A 19,810-nucleotide genomic window follows, 5' to 3' on the forward strand; every position below is an offset into this window, starting at 1 on the left:
TGCTCTTCTCATTCATTGCTATATTATGAATACAAAAATAAAAGAAAGGGGTCAGCAAACCCCTATCAGGCCTGGTGAACATGGGTTATGGGTCAGTGGTCATGCCCTACTGTATTCCCAATGGTTAGTTCTAACCTTTAACCTTCAGCTGAGTTCCTCGTATAGGTACTGACACTGTAGAGAAGAAAATGACTTGGAGAATGCCTTGTTTCTGCTTGTTGCAATTCTCCAAGGAATGTATAAGTGACCAACATAAGCAAATGTCCTGTGCTATTCCTGTCATCCAATGCAGTTTAACTTGGTTGCTGAGCCTCTTTTTTTTTTTTTTTTGCGGTACTGGGGATGGAACTCAGGGCCTTGCGCTTAAGAGGTAAGCACTCTATCAGCTGAGCTATCTCCCCAGTCCTCTTTTTTTTTTTTTTTTTTTAATTTATAAAACCAAGCCCCTCAGATGCCATTTATGGAACATTTATTCTGGGAAACTCAAACTTATTATGGGCAACTAGAACTTGAGCTTTTTTCCCACCAGGCATCCATCCTCAGTAAGGTTGAAATAAACTCTTTGTTCCATACTCAGTGTGCCTCAACTTGTCTTTCAGGTTGACAATTACTACTGCCTAAAACGGTGCCTGAAACGTTTGTGTGTTCAATAGACACTTGTAGAATGAGTGCATGAGCTCTTTTGTAAATTATTAAAACTGAACCATCTGGAAAAGGGGCTTCTCTTATGTTTTGGATATTCCTATGAGTGATGGAGTAATAACAGTAAATACTCAGACATGCCTGTGAGTGCTAAAATCAATCATTACCCTATGTATATGTATGATTACATGAATGGTATGAATCTACATCATGCACAACCACAGAAACGAAAAGTTGTACTCCCTTTGTGTACAGTGAATCAAAATTCAGTCTATAAAATAAAAACAATAAAATAACCAGCCCTGCCAAAAACAATAAAAAAGGACTTATTAATTTTTTTGTTTTATTGACAAAAAAAAAATCTTAAGATTCCTGTTTTATATTTAAAGATGAAGAAACTGAGACTCAATGAAATTAAGGACACATATCACTGGTTGGACTCAGAACCAGACCTCAAATCAAGGAGTTGGGCTCCAGTCCATACCTTGAACCTCTTTACACCTGACATATGACCTGTCTGGCATGATGTGACCAAACAACCATATTATCTGGAATTAGTCATAAGCCTATGTCCAGGGTACAGTATTACAAACACTACCCTGATTCTTCTAAGGCATTGACCTGTGTCTTCCACAATCCTTGCTCCACTGGGAGTCTGGCTGCAGTAAAACTGTCTGTTCCTTTTGTGAGGTCTCTATGTGTTCTCTCACTTCTCACAACAAAAGCACTCTTGTGTACATCATCTTCTGCTTAAAGGAGTTATTTGCCCTCCAGTAGGTCATGCTAAGGCACCATTTCCATGCTTCAGCTGGAGATGGATGCACCATGGCTCCCTATTACTTCCTTTCCAGCCTCACAAGGGGATGGTAGGAACTAATGGTGCTGGGCAAGTTCTGTTTTGTTAACACTACAACCTAGAAGGAAGATCCTACGGTAGTTCAAAATATAAACAGTTCTACAAACACATACATGCTTGACACATTTTTCTTTCTGGTCAGAAAAGAAAAAAAAAAAAAAAAGGAAAAGATTTCACTTAAATAAATCAGAGGGCAAAATGAAGAAATGACAGAAGTCCATTCTGTGATCCCATCTGGCCAGTTTTTAAAAGGTGATTTAGAAATAAAGAAGGGGGAGGGGAATGGGCTCAGAATTGCCTACCTCCTTTGAACTAATTTCATAATAGCATGATTATGATAAGAACATATTTGATAAATATAAATACACGGAGAGGTAAAAATAAGTATGGCCTATATAGCGAGTACTGAAAATATATTCACTTCCCAAATATCTATCAGTTGGTAATAATGGACCCAATAATCTTTTCACAGAGGCTCTGAGATCAAAGGAATGCAAGACTGGAGCCAAAGGGTCAAAATTGCATTGGGAAGTAACAGGCGTATTTGATGACCGTAAAATGCTTCAAATACATAGCCTGTGCAACACTACCAGTCATCACAGCCCTAATCTGTGTGAGATGTGCCCTTCCTCAGAGTTAACTGCTCACCTGTTACTTCTTTCTCCCAGCAGTGCCACTTAGTACGTTGGCTCACACTTATATAAGTAAGAAAATAATTTCCTTGTGTTCTACAAGCATGAATTCCTTCTCCTGGGGAGACCGGTCTACCCACAAGCTGACCTCTGTTCAGGAACTGTGGATTCAGAAAAAAAAAAAATCCATAGAATTAGACTTTTCTTACTCACCTTCTTTTTGTTTTTTCCCCAAACAACTACCTGTTTCCGAACATGCATGAGGTTGAACCTGGTCTTCGTGCCTACTGAGCCTGAAGGAGGCAGTTCCCTTTCTTCAAAATCATCCTAAGAGATTTCACTGGACTTGCATGTGAATTTTTTATTAGAATTCCAAATATATTTCTTTAATATTTGAGACTCTTTCATATGAAGATAATTTCTATAATTAAGTAGAAAAAGAAATCTTGTATATTATAGGGGGGTTATTAAGACTATTTCATTCAAATGAGATTTGCTCAAAAATGTATTTGCAAGGAAATTTATTTAATATGACTGAAATTGCATATTAAAGGGGTCAATTTTCATTGAAGTCTTGTGCTATAATAATAGCATAAATTTTCTGTATGCCAAAAAGAAACATCTTCCTGTTATCAAAGATAGTATGGTTTTTTTTTTCCCCCCTACAATGCATAGAGTTAGTTCCATCTGCATTTTGAAAAAAAAAAAAAATCCCTTTTGGCCAGATTCTAATATGATTTCACAGGGAAGTTCCTATTGAGGCTGACTGAATTCCAATATAATTTGAAAGCAATTAAACTTTATCAAAGGAATTATGCAATAGAATTATCCTGGAAACGAATCAGGCCCAAAGAAAGTAAAACAAGCAGATCTAAGTCTTTGGAGCAGCTCTAAGAATTTTGAGTTATATTGATTCACTTCAACTAGTACTCCAGTGGTGGGTAAATCATTGTGAGGCTTCATTCAACCTTCTGAAATGGAATAGTTTCTTCAAACTCAACAGTACATCTCTAAATGATCTTTCTTATATAACCTGAGGTTTAAAACCTCTAGTATGCTCTATTAAAACATAATCTAAATCTGATTCAGCACAAGAGTTCCCATTTAAAACCGTTTCTTCTGTGTTACTTTTGTCTTTCTGAAAAACCTTTGAAGGGTCAGCTTCAACTCTCTATCTCACTACTTTAGTGAGTGCCAGGTGTACTTTTATAAAAAAAGCACCACAGGAAATAACTCTAGACAAAGAGGAACACAGAAGAAAAGACAAGACTGTTTTTTTGTGTGTGCTTATCCTTAGGGTCACATTACATCATTGCTGTATAATGCCTTATCTTTTTCATAATACTCCATACTTTGACCCAAGACAGTGTACTTGCATTTAACTAAGAGAGGTTGCCTTTGATCATGTCAACATTTGCTTATATTAATATATTAACAGAAGTACATGAATAGCATTCTAAGGAAAGTGAGGTTTCCTGGGTGTCTGTCTTTGCATGCACCATCTTGTGATTGGTTGTGGAGTTAAGATCTAAACATCATTTACCATCGTGCACAACTTAATCACTTTTAGTTAATTAGGTAAAACAGAAATGAAATGGAAAAACAGAATTTCAGAGTAATTAATTCAATAAGAAAATGACTGATACTAAGTTTCATAAACTTTAAATGATCAAAACTATGTGAGCCTACCTTCAACTATAATGATGATGTTTGACAAATTTTTTAAAATACACACTTATTTAAGTGAAAATTTCAAAAGGAACCAATTAGTCTGACATTTTAAGTAACATACTATCTTAAATATCCAAGATTTACATCCAGGATGAAAGAATGGCAATGTGAGGAACTCAACAGACTGCTCCACAGTGAATCCTCCAAAACTGGTAGAAATTATTAAATGTGTGTGCAACGTGTGTATGTAGGTCTGGAAATTGTCCTAAGGGCACACAGAAAATGGAGAAAATTTATCCCAGAAAATCTGCTAAATATCAATAAGAACAGTGAGCATAATTTGACTTGAAACTTGATCCACAAACCCATTCCTTCCCTTCCCCTGCCACCCGTTTCCCTACCCCTACCTCCTTTCTTTTTTTTTTTTTTTCTGTGAACAAAAGACTTTATTCCAGACAAAAATTAGAATAGTTCTACAAACACATTTGCAACAAAATAAACTACTATTCAAAGACAAATTTAACCTATACACGAGACTAGAATTTAAATTAAATTCATATGAAATTATGTTCCAAATCTAGAAAGCAAGTGCTTTCTAGTTTTTTTTTTTTTTTTTTTTTTTTTCTTTCTCTTTCCTGTGGTGGAAGGGAGAAAACTGTTCCCTTGATTCTGGTTAAGTATTGTGAAACACTAAGAAAACTATCTTCAAATTGGCCATATTTATTGACTTGAAAAATCACTTAGCTTTACCCTTCTGTACTGGGTATAAGTAGAGAATTTTTCTTAAGTACCAAAAGTTTAATAGGAGATGTAGATGAACACAAATAATGGTTAAATCTTGCTTCCTCATGGGAGAAGTCTAACTTAAAAGCTAGATATAGTGTGATGACCACAGAGTAAGAGGACATATGTTAATTCTCCTGTCCTCATAAAGCTAGTCAAGGGTGGTTGTACATTCCCTGTCCTTGAGACAGCTTAAATCACAGAATTTGGGTGATATGGTTAAGTCTCAACATGCAAAGTGGAATATCATGGGGACTTAATCGCACTTTATTGGATCTTATGATGTATCAACATTGCACTAAAGAGAATTGTAAACTAAAGACAACTGTTATTTGTGATAAAGAACTGTTAGGAGACTGAAACGCTTATACATGACTCAATGACTGACTTAGGAACCTTGAATTTCCATCATGGTGTAATAAGTAACCAGAAAACAGTTTCACAATTTCCTCAATAGTTACCTTCATATGTAATTCAAAACAGAGTAGAGTTGTTAGAAGAGATGTAGAGAATATGAAAAATAACTGGTAGGTGATTAGTGTCATCTGTGTCCCAACTCCCAAATTCCCAAATCCTGGCATTCTTGCAGGGTGCAAGTAGAAGTTTTTTCAGAATCCCTGCAAAGCTTCAACCCTGGACAGCATCTTAATTGGGTCATCCTCCACCCAATGGACCTCTGATGACTGCACCCCAGGAAAATTGTCCACCTCTGATATAGCCCATCATCTCATAAACTGAAGTTTCCCTGCCCTCAGAAACGGCCCCCTACCTCCTTTCTTGGGCTGGCAGGGTATGACCAAGAAGGGGTGCCTCACTCTTTCCTCAGCTGCCAGTGAAGGGATACTAAGTTGTTGGAACTACTGGGGCTAAGTCTCCAGAGATAGTGGCCAAGAAGTCATGGGCCCCTTCCTTTACCTGGCCCCCACTCATGGAGCAGCGGCTCTACACAGCAGGCTGAAAATACTGGGGTCTGGAACACTCTTACCCTGACTCACTCATATGGTGGAGATTCCACATGGAGACAGCAAGTCACAAATTCCTGAGGCTACTAGCCCCACCCACTGCCCTGTTTGCTGAGAATGCCATTCCATGAAAAGCAAGCCACCATCCCCAACCATAGCTCTGGAGCTGTGGTTCAGAGACTTTTCACTGGGCAAAAGGCAGTAGATAGTAACAAGGAGCACCATGGCTCTATGCTAAAGCCCTGACTTTATGAGTAACAAAGTGTGACAAATTCAAGTTCAGGGATGCACTGAAAAACAATGAGGATCTTTGTGCTGATTAGGTGGAGGCTGTTAGCTATCCTAGAGCAACAAGGTAAGCTCTAGGCCAGCTAATTTATCAAGAGAGAGGCAGGGAAAAAGACCACTAAAAAGAGCCCTCAAGGGCCTGGGCTGTGGCTCAATGGTAGAGGCTTGCCTATCGTGTGTGCAGTACTGGGTTCAATCCTCAGCACCACATAAAAAATAAATAAAGAGCAAAAGGAGGAGGAGGAGGAGGAGGGGAGGAGGACAAGAAGAGGGGAGAAGAAGAAGAAGGAGGTGGAGGAGGAGGAGGAGGAAGAAGAAAGAAGAAGAGGAGGAGGAAGAGGAAGAGGAGAAGAACAACAACAAGATCAAGAAGAACAATAAGAACAACACCACTCAGGGTGCAACTAGGAATGCAGTCTTCCTTTAATCTGCCATGTTGTCAAACTATGAAACCAGCCTAGGTGTCCATCAATGAATGATTGGATAAAGATAATGTGGTATATATACACAGCCATAAAGAAAAATGAAATTACATCATTTGCAGGAAAATGGATGGAACTTGAGTCTATTATATTAAATGAAATAGGCCAAACTCAGAAGGTCAAGGGTCATAACTTTTCTCTCATATGTGCAAGTCAGAGAGGAAAAAGGAAAAGAAAGAGGCAGGGGGATTCCATGAAAATGGAGATCAGTAGAGGAAGAGGGACCAGGGGGTGAGAAGATGGGAAGGAGAGGGGAAATGCTGGGGAGTGTTATTGGACAAATTATATTGTTAATTTTGTGCATTTACAAATATATAACAACAAACCCCACCATTATATATGACTATAATGTGCCCAAAAAAAAAAAAGAAAGGGAGGAAAAAAGAAGACAGAAGAAGAAAAAGATGAAAGGAAGGAGAAAAAAGGAGGGAGGAGAAAGCAACAAGGAAGAGAGGAGGAGGAGGAAGAGAAGGGGGAGAAGAAATAAGAACAACCACCACTGCCACCACACACAACAACAAACCCCCCAAGGGACTAGAACAAACCTTAAAGATAGGCTTCAAAGCTACCCCTATGAAGGGGCTCAAACTGCATTCAATCAGATAGAGAGCAAGTTATGTCTCAGGGCATTGCAAAAAATAATTCAGCAACCAGCCAGCAACTGGCAGAACCTAATGGCTAGTTGTAATACCCGAGGAATAACACAACTTAAAATATCATCATCTCAGGGTGACTGTGAACGTGTCTAGGGATATGATCTCTGAGGAACCACGTCATAGGCTTCACATTGCGAGAGTAGTAGACTTGATAAAAATAGTGCAGCTAAGTCACTGAACAAATAAGCAAGCAAACAACAACAGATTAAAGAAAATAGAAGGAGCAGAAATGAATACAGAAGGTCAGAGAAATACGGGAGTCCATTAAGTGCAGAATGTGAGAAAAAGAGGGGGTGGTGGAAAAAAGCTATTCCAAAAAATAATGGTCCAAACTCCTCAAATTTGACCAAAAAAATTAATCTAAATCATCTAAAAAGTTCAGAAAACTCCAAGTACAAGAAACAGAATCATACACCAACCTATCATAGTAAGAATGCTGAGAGAAAAGGAAAATTCTGACCTTAGCAACAGAAAAATGATTGGTCACGTGCAAGGGAGCTCCATTAAGTTTAGAAGATGACATCTGATCAGACACAATGGAGGCCAGAAGGCAGAAGGATGTCATATCAAAAACAAAAGGTTGTTAACTGAGAATCTTACATCCCCCAGAACCATGTTTCACAAATAAAGGTAAAATGAAGACATTCCATGTAAACAGAAACTAAGAGGGCTTCCTGCTAGCAGATATGAGAAATACTGAAGGAAGACTTTGGTCTGAGGCAAAGTGATCACAGACACTAAGATGAATTCTTACCAAAAAAAAACAAAGTGTAGTGGTAAATGTAATTAGGTAACTATGAAAGAGTAGAAATGCACATTTCTTGCTTCTTATTTAAAAAGCAGTTGTATAAAGCAATATGATAAAATTGTACCCTTAGGCAAGAACGTATACAAATGTGATATACTTAACAATAACAGTACAAATGAGGTAGACAAGAGCCAAGCAGGAGCAAAGAAAAGACCAAATGAAAACAACCAGAAGTGATAAATAAGAAGGCTAATATAAGAAGCTGTATACTCAAAGACCCACTCTGTCCTTCCTTTGTGTAGCTTATTTAATATGCATATAATTATATAGAGTAATAATTATAACCATGCATTATTGATTTGATATATATATATATATACACACACACACACATACATATATGTGTAAAATGTTGTATGTGCATAACAATAATAGCACAAAAGGGAAAGAAAGGATAGAGCTGTTGAAAAGTAAATAGCTCACTGTAACCAACCTTGTACAAACTAGAAATAGATTCTGATATATTAACATGTCTATGATAAGCCCTACAGCAACCACTAAGAAAATAAACTCAAAAATGTAAAAAATATCATTAAAGTAACTGAAATATTATCCTTGAAAAATATTTATTTCATGTGAAAATTCAACAGAGGAGGAACAGAGGAATAACAAAAAGATATCAAAAGCAAAAAGCAAAATGGCAGACATAAATCCAACTATCTATGCAATTTACATTAAATGTAAATGGGTTAAATAACAATCAAAAAACAGAGAGACTGTAAGAGTGAATGTTTTTAAAAAGATCCAATTGTAAGCTGACTAAATGGACACAATTTAGATTCAAAAATATAAATTAATTGAATGTAAAAAAGATGAAAAAAATCATGTGACCAGCAACTATAAGAAAGCTGGTGGTCCTATAGTAATATATGATGAAGTATATATTAAAGCAAAAAATGTTACTAGAGAAAAGAAGGGTATTTTACGATAAAGATAATTCCATCAAAAAGATGTAACAATTGTAAATACACACACACACACACATATACACACACACAAACATATCTAACAAAAAAGACCCATAACCCAAAATACATGAAGAAAAATTTGTTGAATGATAATTCATCAATAATAGAGACTGCAATTCCCCACTTTCAATATTAAACAGAAATAGAAGACTAAAACAAGGAAAATAGAAGGCTTGAAGAACACTATCAAACAGCTAGATCTAACAGATATCTATAGAACATAACATCCAACAACAGATTATCACAATTAAAAAATATGTATAATCAATAAAAAACTTTGGGAATTCACAAATATGCAGAAATTAAAGACACTCCTAACACTGGGTCAAAAATAAGTTGTAAGTCAAATTAGAAAATGTTTGAATGAAAATGCAAAGATAACACACTGAACTATGGTTAAGAACCTGGGTAAAAAGGAAAAAAAAAAGAAGAAAACATATAAAAAATTATAGGATGCTTAAGGAAAATTTATAACTATAAATAACTTGATTAAAAAAAACTCTAATCAATAATCTAAACTTCTCCCTCAAGATATTGGAAAAACACACAAAATCCAAAGCAAACATTAAATAAGAAAAGAAAAATAAACATTAGTACAGAGATGAAGAAAACAGAATAGACAAATAATAGAGAAAATCAACCAAATCAAATTTTGGTTCTTTGGAAAGGTCAACAAAATTGGCACACCTTTAGCTAAGCTGACCAACAACAAAAATAAGATGACTCAGATTATCTTACCTGACAAAACTTCTGAGAACAATATTATTTAACACATGCAGATGCAGGTAATGTCTGCAAGTCATATGAAAAGGTACCTTTGTGGCTTTTGCTGTTTTATAAACAAGACCCACCCTAAATCAAATTTCAAGATGAATAAAATTTGTTATTTATCATTAGCTAACTCCCTCCCCTGTTTCAGTTCCCATTGTACAGCTTTTACTTTTCTTTCCCCACCTAGGATCAAAAATAAATAGAAATCAGTTATTTATGGTTTTGTTGATAAGACACATTGCTCTTTCAAATCCCTTCCTACAAACACTGGTGTTCTATACCTCTGCTGAGTAAAAGGTTTTCCATATTAAAGAATACTATCCATACAGTCTTGCACTCTTAAGTAGTTCATTTCAGAAATGCACAGAAAATAGATTTGATTGCTTCCCTCCTGCCAAAAAGAAAAGTAAAACAAAAACATTTTGGGGTATGAAATATGGGAAATTATATATCGCCATGGAGTCATTTATATTAGTTTTGTTGTTATATTTGTATGTATTGTATATTTCAAGAACAGATGACAGGAGACTGTAGGAGGCCTGAGAAGTTAAGTCCCAGAACAGACAGTGGCTGTTTAGGAGAAGAGACTGGCATCTCTGCACTGTTTTCTCCCAGGTCTTGAAGAGAGGGTCTACCAAAGGAGAACAAGGAACACCATGTGACTGGTCAGACAAGTAGGGCTTCAGATCTAATCTTCAGAAGTTAATTACAAATGAGGCTACCTCTACAGCCCAAGTTTGCACATGTGTGATAACCGTACTAGTCTATAAAGTATAAATGTTTATACCACAATTTTTTTCGACTACACTTGGTTATTTCCTCATTGGTGAATATCAGGAATTACAAAAAGCAAGTATCCAGGACCTCTCTCTGTCTTCACATGCTATCCTGCTGCTGCCCTACTGTGATCCAGGGCAACAGAGATATCCCAACCCTTTACAAGTTCTGCTTTCCTCGCTGCGGCTGCTCTAGTCCTTTCTCTTCCTGACCAGGACTCCCTGATGAACCTTTCTGCTTCCATTCTCAGTGAAATCTGGTTTTATTTGTTTTGTACCAGGGACTGAACACAGGATTGCTTAACCACTGAACCAGATACTCAGACCGTTTTTATATATCTTTTATTTTGAGACAGGGTCTCACTAAGTTGCTCAGGGCCTCACCAGGTTGCTGAGGCTGGCTTTAAACATATGATCATCCTGTCTCAGTCTCTTGAGCCACTGGAATTATAGGTGTGTGCCACCACACCCAGCTAGTATGATTTTTATTTGTATTAATGCTCCTATTAATACCACCTCTACCCAACACAACTAAAACCTCTTAACTCATTCTACCAATTTCTAACTTAGACATTTTACATCACCAAATGCCTTCAAATTGGAACTATGTTATTAAAGTCATTCGTTTTACAACAATTATAATTACAACAAATATTTATTAATTACTTGCTTTTTGTCAGGCACTCTACTTTACATAAATTACCTAATTCTGTAACATTAACTGCAACTAAGTATATACTTAAATTTGCTAGTAGTACTTAAATTAAAATAAGGATATTGTTGGTCATTTTCAAAAGAAATGTTTTTAACATACCAAAGAAGTCAAATCCATAGAACAAAACACTTTGAAGTTTTATGAAGTGTAGAGCACTAAATTAATACTGGATACTATTAAATTTATATTTCTGTTTGTGGAAAATAAAGCTATTCCTGGTACACTGTACCCACCTTTTATTAATCCCGTATGTTTCTTATACTTTTCTCAAATTCTTAGAAACCACAGCTTCAGATGTCAAATAAGTATGATTAGATTCACATATTCAATTAAATTCTTTAAGAATGTAATGTATAAGGTATTATGTTGTAATAATTCACAAAATGTTTTCCATGACAAACCAGCCTGACATTGTGGTATGGATATTGAAAAATAACATGAGACATGATTTGTACTAATCTTTCACAATGCATTTTGAAGCTCTAGGCTGTTCTTGATCAAAACTCTTATTTTATTACCAAGAATTACTCTAGTCTTGGAATAAGCAAATTTTCTGTTGGAGACAGGAAATGAATGACTGCTAATGCTGGTAATGTATTTTTCCTGTCTCAATATTAATACATAATATATATTCATATTAATAACAACTCTGAAAACTAGTTTCATTCCTTCTACACATTAGCAATAAACAGTATGTGCAAAAATATGAATACTAGCAGCAGTGATGTAGATATATAATATGGGATTTCTTTTGAATGTACAGCCATTTCTAATATTTCATTACAGCATTGTACAGGAAACTGTCCTAGAAGTCCATCAAAGCTGGGTTAGAGGAAGACAAACAATACAGGCTTTGAGAATAAACTGAAGCTGCAGTTCAAAAGTTTCCATTTCTCATCCAAGGGCACCATAGGACCATTGTCTTCCTCCTGGAGGCAAAAAGAATGAATCAATTATGTTAGTGACATTCCTCCACAGCAGACTGACAAGTCTTTATACAGTCCAACCACAGACAGTAAAAGCTAAACACTGTATAAGAAAATATAAAATTTTAAATCTTCATGTTCAAGTTCATTATCTCTGCATCTTTCCACAAAGTCTACCATGAATTCATTTCTATGACAGAAAATGGGTGCAATATTTCACAGAAACCAATAGTTTTAACTAAAAAATAAATAAATTAGTGCTTGAACTGTTTCATAAACAAAAATTTGCTTTTCGGGTCTAATAAATACAAATAAAGCTTTAAATTACTGCCATTATTTTCAGGTGTAAGAACCATGGATGGTAATCCAAGAGCACAAAGACCACTTCTTTAACCATAAATTTTACAATTCAATTAAATATGTGGACAAATAATAAATACAAATTAATATATGAGACAACAATACTTTTTAAGATAATGAATAACATGTTCCCCACTTAGGGAAAGGACATTGGCTAAGATTTTAGTTCAACAACATTCTACTTGAGTATCACCAGGGAGCAGGAACATCAACACTTCTACAGATGCCTCATATAAACTGGTCCAATTTTTTAGACAAAAAACACATACTGAAATTCAGAATGCATATACTTTTACACCTGGGATTATACTCCTAGCAACTTACAATACAGATAAAACCATCCAATCATACAAAGATTTTAAGTGAAAGGATATTCACAACAATAAAGAAGTGGAAACAAATTAAATGACTACTTTCCTTAGTAAATTACATTACAGTGAACTACTTTAGGGTGTGTATCTGTGGATGTGCTTATTCACATGAATATACATGTACCTAAGTATATATATGAACAATTTCTGAAATGGTCTATAAGAAAATATTTATAATCTTGGGCATATATTTATAAACTACATTTCAAATAAGATAGCAAGTCATGATGAAGTATTTTAAGAAATGTTAAAATTTTATTTTTTAATTAAAAAGTAAAATTATATATAATTATCATATACATTTTTTGAAACGTGTATGAATATTTCTGTGCACATAATGGAATGGCTAAATCAACCAAATTAAAGTATTACTTCACATCGTTGTCATTTTGTGGTAAGAACAATTAAAATCTACTTTCTTAGCATTTTTCAAGAATACAATATATTGTTTTTAACTATAGTCACTAAGATGTTCCTGGTCTCCTCCTAAATGAAAGTTTCTAAACTCTGACCAACCTCTTCCCAACTCTCTCTCCTGGAATCAAATCTGTACAGTTGAGCCTCAAAGAGATGCTTTCAAAGGGAAAATAGGACATTGTTTGTGAATATATTTTGACAAATCCACAAATTGTAAAATAATATAAAACTGACCATCAAATTGTAAAAATCACAGCATTTCAGAGGTAAATGTATTAATTTTCTGCAAAAGGAAATAATCCTGAGTCCAGTATTTCCCTAAAAAGCGTTCCACATAACACAAAAAGAGTTCATTCTCTCATTTATCATACGGTACCCAGTAACAGATTTATTTTACTGTTAACACTTTATTTTGCAATTAAAAATTCTATTAATTTTTTTTTTAAAAGCGTTGGTTGACAAAATGAATCCATGTCCAAAGAAACTGTGGAGACTCTGGGAAACCACTGCAGAGTCTATAATATGCTAATGTGCACTATAAATCTCCAAAAGAAGGATATTCTATCTAGAAATCTCCAGACACATGTGGACAGTCCCTCCTGATTTAACACATACCCAGTGGACCAGGGCACTACAGAGCTCACCTGGAAATGGCTGGTCTAAAGGTGCATTTTCTAATTTATGAAATATAATTTCATTTTTAATACTATATCCAAACTTTAGTACTATATCCAAAAAAATTAAGCTACCTGGATCCAAAATATCAATGAAGAGATACATGCAGTTACTCTAACCAATCAGGTCTTCCCAAAGAGGCATAAATTTAACATTTAGCATATACCTACAGGGTAAAAGACACACATACCCACCTGTGTCCCTTTCAATTTGAAGCTCAAAGGCATGATTCAGGGGGTTCCCAGCATATGCTGAATGAATTCTAATTTACCTGGGTGTATAATCTGCTGGTGAATGTAGGTACTTGCTGTGCTCAAATTTCTCTCACAGAGGAAACTAAAAAGAATACACTATGAGGTTGAGTTTTCGGCTTCTATATTGTTTAAACAGAGAAAATGACACCTCCCAATGGCAAGACTCTCTGATGATGATCTTTATATTAGCTCTCCTCCCAAAATGTACGCTTGATGTTGTTTACTGTAGGTATCAGGCTAACTGGAAATACATTTCCATCGGTCACATTCGAGGGTATGGATTTGGAACCAGGGAAACCCATGTTCAAATTTCAGATTCTCCACCAAATCGCTGTAAGATTTTAGGCAATGCATCTGACCCTTCTGATCCCCAAATAATAATACCTACTTTCTAGAGAATATGTGAGAATATGGTACCACAGTAGGTATAATATGCTGAGCACAGTACTTCGTGGACACATAAATGAGCTACTTAGAATGGTTTCAGTTGATTTTAAAGACATCTCTCTCACAGAAAAAAATATAAAACTTGTACCCCAACACGGACGTGAGATATGGCTCATTATTTCCCATGTCATTTGTCTGAAATTTACTTCCCAGTGTTTTACAATCAGTTTCCATGGGATAGGGACATGTGTGGTCTCATTGGCACCATTTTCCCAAAACCTGGCACAACATCAGATCCAAAGCAAACATTCCAAGGAAACTGTGTGTGTGTGTGTGTGTGTGTGTGTGTGTGTGTGTGTGTAGAAAAGTGGAAAACAGTAGCAACAGTAGCAACTGTTTTGAACTTTTGGTGTCAAATTTATACACACGTTTAGTTTTAAAGGTTTAAGTAGTTCTAACATTGTTACTATAAAAACTATCTTTCCCTATCCCATGTGTCCCCAATTTTATACTACTCGACTCTTTTCTTGGATTATTTTATTAATACCCTAGAGCTAATGGCATGATTGTATGACTACCATTCAATTTGTTTTCATATTATATACCGCCTTTCCCTGTGGAGGTTGAAGATCTGACCTCCTTCCCTCCTGTCAGCATCACTTATGGGTGTGCACACACCCATACACACACTCACTCCATCCCAGACACACATAAACCCCTCCTGTCACTCCATCCTCCAAACAGAGCCAAGCAGTAATTTTTGTTGGGTATTGTTTCTATTATTGTAATAACACAAATATTATTAGAACTGAACTACATGTCTTCAAAATCCATTTCCTGAACAATGTTTCATTTATGCCAGAATGAATAAGTATCTTGGGTTTTTAATATCTAGTATTCTGATTCAAACCAAAACTACTTACCAATTGCCTGACTCTCCTCTCCTGTTCAGACAAACCCAGCATCGTATAACTGGAGAAAACGAACTTCTAGAACCCTCTCCCTGGTTCACATATGAATGCCCCTGTGCCTATAGACTGCTCCAGAGTCGTCTTGGGCATTCCCCTTGCCTTTCTGCTTTGCTGGATTTCCTGTTTTCTAGAGCTCACATCTTTTTTCTTTACTCACTTCTTCACTTTGCTAAGAGACATCTAGCAAGAAGCTTCTTGCGAAATAAATTTTTGATGACCTTGATATCTGAAAATGACTTCTACTTACACACTTGGCTGGGAGTTTAAGTAAGGAATTCTTTAGGTGGTTTGGACTTTTCTGCAGAATTCTGTAGGTCATGCTCACTGACTTGCCTTCAGCTTTGCTGTTCAGCAGTCTGATACTAAAATTCTAGTTCCTTAACATTTATCTATTTCTCCCACTCCCTGTAACTTCTCCCTCAGTGTTCCGAAATATCACAATATTGGTGTCTTGATGTGGGTATATTTTGATCTACTTTGCTAGAGGGCCTCTGGGTCCTTTTAATGTGTAAATATATGTCCCCAAGTTCTGAAATGTTTGGAATGATTCTGTTGCTGTGTTCCTCACCCTCGTTTTGTTCTCTCTCTAGTTTCCCTATTATTTTAACAATGATTCACATTATTCACTAATCACATTAGTCCTCTCTTATCTTTTTCTCTATTTTCCATCATTTAGCCTTCACTATCCTGAGAAATTTCTTCATTTTTTTTAAATTCTGTAGCAAAATGCTTAAATGTGCTGCCATGTTTTCAATTTCCAAAAGCTTTTTGTTTCATGAGTATTTTTTAAGAGTATCCTGTTCTTGCCAGACACAGTGGTGCACTGCTGTAATCCCAGCAACTCAGGAGGCTGAGGCAGGAGAACCACAAGTTCAAGGCCAGCCTCAGCAACTTGGTGAGGCCCTAAGCAATTTAGAGAGACCCTATCTCAAAAAATAAGAGGCTGGAGATGTGGCTCAGTAGTTAAGTGCCCCTGGGTCCAATCCCTGGTACCCCCCGCTACCTCCAGAAAGCATCTTCTTCTTTTTACGTGGTTGCCATTTCTTTCCTCACCTCTCTGAAAATAGAACTTTTTGAGTCTTTCACTTCCTAATAAGTATTTATTTCTTTAAACTTGCCTTTTATCTGATTTGGGTATTTCATAGTACAAGCATTCTGCAAATAATCCTTAACTGCTCATATATAAGAGAGAACAACTACTACAATCAAGGGCATGGGGGAGGCCTGTCTATCATGAGCTCACCACAGGATGAATCTGGTAAGGCTGTTTTGGCCCTTTGGTCAGATCCTTCAAAGAAGATCCATCCAGCTTTCTGTCTGGGAAGTAGTATTAAAGGCTGGACAGAGAGGAAGGGAGCATGAATTCTGAGGATATTACCTATTCACCTTGTTTAGAGGGGCAGGGTAAGGTCTTCTGAGTCTCATTTGTGCCTTTGTCCCTTATTACAGAGATTGTTTTCATTCTCCCCAGAGGAAGTGCAACTCCGGGCACCTACCAGGCCTTGAGAGGGGATTTGAAGAAGTAATTGCTTCTCAAACAGCTCTCAACAAATGCAGATGATGAGAGCCTCCTTTCATTCCAATGTCCAGAGATACTCATTGCCAGTTCCTGGGACTCTGAGAGATCCTATCACAGAAACAGACCTGTTCCTCACATCTGCTACATCCATTACCGTACAACCATCTCCTTCCGGATTCCAAAATATGGTTACTATTGTCTCCCATCTTGCTATATCTATCCCTGTGGGTTTGTGCACCTAAAAATCTCTTTCCTGTTATTCTACTGCAGATTTTTAACAGAAACAAAATTAATAGTCTATATTCAATGGGTGATCATTATTTATACAAGAAGTTCCTTTTTATGCATTCTGTGTTATTTTCTAAAGTTTCTCCAATAATTGAAATATATGGAAACCAGAATAAAATCAATTAGGTAAAACAATCTAAAGAAATAACACTTTAGAGGCTGGGGATGTAGCTCAGTTGTATGGTACTTGCCTACTACGTATGAGGCCCTGGTTTGCTCCCCAGTACTGAAAGAAGGAGGGAGGAGGAATGGGGCGGGGGGAGAGGTTGAGGAAAACGAGGAAGAGAAAGAAAGGAAATGTCACTTTGAAAAACAAAGGCACTCAGGTTTACATTCATCACTTTGGGAATTCTTCCAAGTCCCCATTTATTTAAATCTAAACATGAAAATTTATATATAAAATGAAATTTTCTATTATGCAATGATCATTGTTCATAATGATGACCTTAAAGTAAGGCTATATCCTAAAGAGTCTTCTAAGTCATCTCAGTTATTTCAGTGTAATTATAACAGATGTTATCTGTCATATGACTATTTTGAACCTTAAATTATCTTCTATGAAGAGACCCTAGGGAATGAGTGCAAATCAAACCCCTACTGGGGAATTTCCTGAAAAGCTACTAAAAATAAAATAAATAAAATAAAAAACACATGTGCACACACATCCTACCCCCCAGAGGCTGCTGCAGGACACAGGCTGATGTCAAGTCTGGGAAGTCTGTATCAACTAACAACCCACTAAAAGCATTCCTCTTTAAGTACAATAATTCAGGGTCATAGTTCCAAAACAAGAGCCTTTTAGGATGGTAAAATGCCAGAAACAAGGGCTCTCTTTTAGAGTGTACTCTTTCTCCTCAACTATGAACATCTCCTTGGGGCAGTCTGCACATGCTGCCCAGGCGTGGATTTAGCTGTGAACTTGACTTGGCCCCAATACTAGAATGGAAGCTCCTTCAAGGGAGAGTCTATGTCTGCTTCTGTCTATATTCTCAGAGTCCCTAGAGTACTGCCATACACAACATAGAAGGTTAAAAATAAGTGCCCTCCTATTACAAGCAAGGGCAATGCAGTCACCTTTTTCAATAGACCTGCTAATAACAGCATCAGGACATAAGGAAGAAAAATAAAGAGAGACAGGAGAAAGAAAAAGGAAGAGATTAATAGTGCCAAGTGCTTTTGAAGATACAACGGAAAGAGTGGAAAACAAACCACTAAATTTGCAACTAGAAATCAAAGCCTATCAGAAACAGGAGAAGGATACCAGACATCACATTTAATTATTGAACATTATTCTGGAAGAACTCAGTAGTACAATGAAGTAAGTTATCCAAATTAGAAAGGAGGAGATAAAATTGCCATTATTTATAGATACTATCATGGTCTATCTAGAAAACTCAAAATAATCAACAGAAACCCACTGGCAAGCCAGAGACAAAAATGAAGAAAACATATTAACCAAAGAAAAACACAATGAGAAAGGACACTATCAAAGTCAACAATAACAATAACAGCAATTGTTCACAGTGAATGTTAACCCTCTGCCTAGCATTGTGCTGCACATTTTATCATATCTCATTTAATCCTTAAAACATCCATAGGAAGTTATGATTCTTAGTATCTACTCTTCATATGTAAGGAAACTAAGGCTGAAAGAATAGTTTTCCAAGTGGGGGAGCAGCAAGCAGAGGTTCTGTGTTCCTTGCCAAGACACACACCAGGCTGATTCTAGGGCCCAAACATGCTACCCAAAGTAAGTTCAATGAGAAAAAAGATAAAATGTATAAAGGACTTTAAAAACCTGTGGTAAACAAAGATCTATGCATTGTTCCTTTATAGAGTCAAAATTTAAAAAGATACTAATTCCCTTAAATTACAAGCAATGTAAATGACAAATGTTAGCAGGATTCTTTTTATTTCTTCTGTTTTACTTTAATTCTTTTTCTTACCTTCTTTTTCTTTTGTTCTTCTATCCATCTGATAAAAATGATTCTACACTTCGTCTGGAAAAATTAGTATGGGAAAATTCTGCACAAAATATTGTAGGTGTCTTGTCCAACCCAGCACTAAAATAAGCACTAACTGCCACAAACATTGTGTTTCATGCTCATGAGCGTACAGATTAATGGCAGAGAAGAGAAACCTCAGGAATACACCAGGACTTACAGTGAAAAGGAGTGATAATCAGGTTGGAATGATGGAAAGATTCAAATTACTAACACCAGTGAAAGTGAAGAGAATGGTTTGATGCTTGGTTAGCGGGAACTGATCAAATTTGTGAGGACAGCAATTTTTATATTTTACAATAAAACCTGGACCTGGCAATATTATTACTAACAATTTTTAGGGAAATAGGTGGATAATTAACTGAAGTATTATTGTTAATAACAATACACGGGAAATGACCTAAAAATGTACAATAATAGAGAACAGCCCTATATATTTTTATGTGTACTTTAACATACTGAATAGCTACTTAAAAGTATGACACAGTTACTCAATGACATAAAAGAATGTATCCTCACATCAACAGAAGAATAGCATGCATTGTATAATCTCATAAGGAACGTCATATATATTATATATACAGAACCATCTCTATCACACACACACATATGCACACATAGATCAAACA

General features: G+C 36.1%; 1 protein-coding gene across 1 annotated transcript in view; it reads right to left on the reverse strand.

The window, feature by feature from the left end:
- Window positions 1-6,141: 6,141 nt before the first annotated feature.
- The window catches only part of CA8 (carbonic anhydrase 8), a 98,907-nt gene continuing 85,238 nt past the window's right edge, over window positions 6,142-19,810 (reverse strand). Inside the window, exon 9 of the mRNA XM_079156175.1 lies at window positions 6,142-11,939. The gene's annotated coding sequence lies outside the window, so the exon portion shown is untranslated. The remainder of the gene's footprint in view (window positions 11,940-19,810) is intronic.

Source organism: Sciurus vulgaris, assembly GCF_902686455.1.
Source record: "Sciurus vulgaris genome assembly, chromosome: 1".
Taxonomy (NCBI): Eukaryota; Metazoa; Chordata; class Mammalia; order Rodentia; family Sciuridae; genus Sciurus; species Sciurus vulgaris.